Genomic DNA, 6,000 nt, shown 5'->3' with positions numbered 1-6,000 from the left:
ACTCTCAGTTAATCTCTTCAGGATTAGGAAGAAAAAGATCTAGCTGTGTGAATAGAGATTCTCTACAGATGCAAATTTCCCCCCACAAAGGATGGCTTTGCAGGGCCATTTCAAAATACGGCAAAGAAACATGTTTTGGGGTAAAATATTTTGATTTTCTCCTTTGTCACGTAATGTTACGCCAGAGTCATATAGGAAAGTAAGTCACTATATATAGGGTTAGATAAAACTCATCTGATGAGAATTTATGGTTTGTAGGCATGACTTCCCAGCCGCTTTAGATAGGAATTTGGGCAACATTTTTTAAAAAATCAGAGCTTCGTCTTCATTATGAGAAGGGGTTGTGGAGCCCCAGTTTCCCCAGATCGGAGGAAGCCTCCAGGCAGCAGGCTTTGGGAAGAATGGATTGTAATTTTTTTTTTTTCTTGAGATGGAGTTTCATTCTTGTAGCCCAAGCTGGCGTGCAATAGTGTGATCTCGGCTTATTGCAACCTCCGCCTCCCAGGTTCAAGTGATTCTCCTGCCTCAGCCTCCCAAGTAGGTGGGATTACAGGCATGCTACACCCTGCTTGGCTAACTTTTTTGTAATTTTAGTACGGACAGGGTTTCACCATGTTGGTCAGGCTGGTCTCAAACTCCTGACCTCAAGTGATCCGCCCACCTCAGCCTCCCAAAGTGCTGGGATTACAGGCATGAGCCCCCTCGCCCAGCCCAGATTGTAAATGTGACTTGTCAGAGTTGATTCTCTCCTGGATCAGGAAACAGGCCTAGAAAATGGGATTCTCTTCAGAATGTTGATTTTTCCCACATGAGACAGCCTTGCAGGACTATTTCAAAATATGTCAAAGAAATAGGATTTGGACTGAAAAGCTTTGATATCTGTGGGGCCCGCTATCTGTCATGTGGTGCTGTGCTAGAGCCAGGCTGGAAGTTGGCATCTTATTGTCAGTCCTAAGGTCTCTGTTTTCATGTGGATGCTGTCGGCGGGGCCTGAACACTAAAGGAAGGAGGGCATCGTGAGGCGCGTCCGACGCCCGCTTCCCATCACAGCCTAACGACATGTTCAGATGAACTCTAGAACGCCTTTGGCAGAGAGAAGGATCCATTGAGTTGGTTGGGGAGCTTAGAGTTTTGTTTTGGGTTTACAGTGTTATCACAGGTTCAAACTTCCTCTTGGTTAATTAAAACTGTTTTTGTGTGACAGAGCCATGAAATCCAGATGTCTCCATGATGAGGGAACTGTGCAGGAGGAGAGGAGGGGGCAGGGGAGGAGAGATGGGAGAGGGAGGGCAGGAAGGGAGAGGGGAGGTGAGAAAGGGAGAGGAGAGGAGAGGAAAGCAGAGGAGAGGGGAAATGAGTGGGGGAGGACAAGAGGAAGAGAGGACAAGGGAGGAGGGGAGGAGGTAGGAGAGGAAGAAGGAGGAGGGGAGGAGGTAGGAGGGATACATGGAGGAAAGTGGAGAGGAGGAGGGAGAAGAGGGGAGGAAGGAAGGAGGGAGGAGGGGAGGAGAAGGGAGCAGGGAAGGAGGGGAGGACGGCAGGAGGGAGGAGGGGAGGAGGGGGGGAAGGCAGGAGGGAGGAGGGGAGGAGGGCAGGAGGGCAGGAGGGAGGAGGGGAGGAGGGCAGGAGAGAAGGGAGCAAGGGAGGAAAGAAGGGGGAGGACAAGGGGCTGGGAGAAGGGGAGGTGAGGGGAGGGAAGAAGGGAAAGGAAGGGAGGGAGGGAGGGGAAAAGAGAAGAGTAGAAAGGAAGAGAGGGGAGAAGAGGGCAAGGGAAGAGAGAGAGGCAGTGAACCCCAGTTCCCTCTACTCTGACATGGGATTTCAGTGTGTAAATTCCTACAAAAAAAGCCGGGTGATGACTGGCTGGACAGTGTCGATGTGAGTCCAGAGCCCACCCCTGAGTCCAAGGTGCTGATGTCCCGAACCCACACAGGGACATTCTCAGTGATTGCACCAGCTTCCCATCAGTAAACGCAAGTGCAACTGCTGCCTTCTGTGCATTTTATGGTTCTGGAAGTTCTTTTTTCTTTTTCTTTTTTCTCAGAATCTGAATTCAGGGGCAGATTGTGATGGTTCTCAATTCCATCACCAGCATTGTAATGTGACCCTGGAAATATCTCACAGACATGTCTCCTTTCCTCATTTTTATTCTCCAAAATGGGAAGAGATACACTATCTCTTGCTTTCTCTCTTTACTTGAATCTCAGTAGACTCGTTCGTCCTGAATAGTCTTATGATGTGCACATTTTTATTGATTGCAGTTGTTTCGTCTACACAACACACGCTGCACGCGTTTTCTGCGTAACGTAAGAGTCAGCACTTATTGGACGCCGGCTATGTTTGCAGATACTAGGCTAAGTGATCGTTTCAAGGGGAAAAATGCCAAACAATTGAAAATGGACATATTTTTCTTCTGTTGGCCACACTTAAATGCAGACTTTTGCTTTCTATGCAACTGCTTTCCCATAACAAAATGTCATGAAAATTAAAAGCCATTGACTTTTTTCATCCAAAATGCTTTCCTTTGCCCACAGAAATAAACTCCACCTGTATAAATATTAGTTGGGCAGGAAATAACTGTTTACGTATTATTCTAAAGCCTGAAAGATGCTGAGAAGGGAATCTTCTGTGTATTTTTTAAGACAAAATAATATTTAAATCCACTGCCACGCCAGGATGAGATGTGAGAAGCTAAATTAATAGGAAGATCAAAACTTTACTGAAATGACACACTCCTATCTTCCAGCAGTCACCCTACATCATGTTGAAATCACTGAGGATGTGTCATGCATAGTCCTGATGTTTGCGGAGAATGGGCTCAGCAAATGTCCAGTCCTAAAACAAATACAGGCTGAATATGTTTCCTCTCCAATATGCGGAGCTTTGCCAAATCGGCATAAAGCCGTAGCCTGGGAAGAATGTAACATTGTTAGCCAACCGCCAAGGAGGCATCCTGGAAACAGCTACTCTTCTAGTTACTCTTTAGGCTATTTTAAAATACAATTTCCCTCTCTGCCAATCCTTCCACTCAATAAATGGGAGGCATGTTCTCTTATTTGCTAACGTTTGTCATTTGTTTGCTTTAAGTCAATCGTACTAGTTTTCCTTTTTAATAAAAGCATATGGGGAACACTAGCTGATGATTCATCTGTCACAAACAATTCGCAACACTGCCCTTTAGGTAGGCTTGTTAGTGTGGCCGCCACCAGAAGTATGATCCGAAGGTTCCATGGGATATACTTATACTAAAACAAGATTCACTGTTTAACCCAAATCCAAATTGAACTGAGTGTCCTGTATTTTATCTGGCGACTCAACGTTTATGAGCTAAAACTATTGCTGTTTTGTTTTGTTTTGAAAGTACCGTAGGGTACGACAATGATGCCACTGTCGTCTGGGAGACATGTTTCATTGTTGGCCTTCTGAAGAAACTACTGGAAGCCAGTCATTATGTATGACGATGATGCCATTTTGGTCTGGGAGAAATATTTCCCCATTGGCTCTGAAGAAACTGGAAAGCAGACATTATGTCGCATTATAGTCAGCTTAGGGCTATATCTTCCTTCTCCAGCAATGACAGTTTGCTCTGCAGGTATCTGTAACTTTAAAAGTTCATAACCATCATTTGTAGCTAAACACACAACATTAGGTGCGGTGGCTCACGTCTGTAATCCCAGCACTTAGAGAGGCTAAGAAGATTGCTTGAAGCCAGGAGTTTGAGACCAGCCAGGCAACACAGCAAGAACCCCTCGTTTCTATAAGAAAAATGTAAAAATTAGCCAGGCGTGGTATGTGTGCCTGTAGTCCCAGCTACTGGGGAGGCTGACGCAGGAACATCGCTTAAGACCAGGAGGTCAAGGCTGCAGTGAGCCGCGATCGCACCACTAACTCCAGCCTGGACAACAGAACAAGACCCTGTCTCAAAAACTAAGATTAAAATAAACACACAACCTTCTCATTGTGGAATATGACGTTCAGCTATTTCGATTATCTGAAAATAAGAACATGCCTTTTAAACATGCAAGGGGAGACTTGCAAGGGAATTGAAAGGAATTTTAGAAATAAATGCTGCCTTCCACTTCCGGATTTTCTGAAACAAAATGAAAACATGTGAGTTTATTGATGTCCCAGGCACCGCCTCATAACCGTGAAGTAGATTCTAAAATGATCCAGCCAGAGGCATTTACAAAAAATGAACAGACCTTACATTTAATCAGACCTATTTTAAAAAACTATGAAAACATATAATAATAATTATTGTGCCTTGAGAAAGCCAAAACTAAAGCATAATCACTCCCACTAACCCACAATTACCTGGTTATAAAGCAAAATGTTCCCATTTTGTGCTTTTTCTTGGAATCCATCATTATTTGGACTGGATTCTTTAAAGGATACTAATTGTCCAATTATTCTATTCTGAAAGGAGTCCTCTACTTATTTCTAAGAATTCTAATTGACCCTTTTCTCAACTGTTTCCTTTAGCATAGAGGATAATAACACCTGACACAGGTTTGCCTCTGTGCAAGAGACCACACCAGGGATGGAAACAGTAGGTATCAATCTAACTCTGTTGTCATCGAACACATGAGTAATAGACGTGCATTCATGAAACAGTAAGGCGAGATGCGGTTTTGAGGAAAGGCGAGGCCACCATAGGACATTTTAGAACTGCCTTTGCAAAAATTGTAACTGACACGGTGCAAGAGATCTGATCCAACCAACTCCATCTTGCTTCTAACCTCCAAGCTGTCCTTGTTCGTTCCTGGGCGTAGGCCAAACTAATTTTGGGAGGAACTTAGTTTATAGTTTAGAGTTTAAAACAAAGACAGTAAGAGTCCTTTCCTAAAACAAAATACTCTACCCTATTTTTTTTTTTTGAGACGGAATCTCGCTCTGCCGGCCAGGCTGGAGTGTGGAGTGCAGTAGCACGATCTCAGCTCACTGCAACATCCGTCTCCCAGGTTCAAGCAATTCTCCTGCCTCAGCCTCCCGAGTAGCTGGGATTACCAACACCTGCCACTACGCCCAGCTAATATTTTGTATTTTTAGTAGAGACAGGGTTTCACCATGTTGGCCAGGCTGGTCTCGAACTCCTGATCTCGTGATTTGCCCGCCTCGGACTCCCAAAGTGCGGGGATTACAGGCATGAGCCGCGGCACCCAGCCAAATCCCCTTCTTTACTGGGGACTGAGCTGCCCTTGCAGGACTAACAAATTAGCCGCAAGACTAGAACTGATGGTTTGGGAGTCATACAGCTGGAGGCTGAGATTCCACACCTCCCCAAACTGCTCCTGGGGATCACATCACAAGATCACTAAGAATTTTATGGTTATTTCTCAGACTATTTCTCCTTATTTTGGTTATTAGTGTCTTCTTTAGTACTTTTAATACAGAAGAGTATATATTTTTAAATAAGCAATGTATGCGCATTGAAAGAAAACTCAAACAATATGGGCCTTATCTCTTGTCATGTTCTGCAAATAGTAATCATTAACAAAAGATGATCAATTATTGCTTTTCAGTGTTTGTCAAATGAATACATATTTTACGATATCACCCAGAAAAGAAGTAACCAATGACATGGACAAATTAGATAAAACGTTATCTCATATATTAATAAGCAACTTGTGGCTGGGGTAGTGGCTCATGCCTATAATCCAGGCCGAGGAAGATCGATCACCTGTGGTCAGGAGTTTGAGACCAGCCTGGCCAACAGGGCGAAACCCCGTCTCGACTAAAAATACAAAAATTAGCCAGGTGTGGTAGCATGCGCCTGTAATCCCAGCTACTCGGGAGGCTGAGGCGCGAGAATCAGTTAAACCTGGGAGGCAGAGGTTACAGTGAGCTGAGATGGCCCCACTGCACTCCAGCCTAGGCGATAAAGCCCGACTGCATCTCAAAAAAAATAAAAAGCAACTTGCGGCCAGGGGTGGTGGCTCATGCCTGCAATCCCAGTGCTTTGAGAGGCCAAGGCAGGATTACTTGAGGCCAGGCTAGTCA

This window comes from Sapajus apella, unplaced genomic scaffold (genome assembly GCF_009761245.1).
Source record: "Sapajus apella isolate SASKATOON/1434 unplaced genomic scaffold, GSC_monkey_1.0 scaffold172, whole genome shotgun sequence".
Lineage (NCBI taxonomy): Eukaryota > Metazoa > Chordata > Mammalia > Primates > Cebidae > Sapajus > Sapajus apella.
This window is presented reverse-complemented; position numbering follows the sequence as displayed.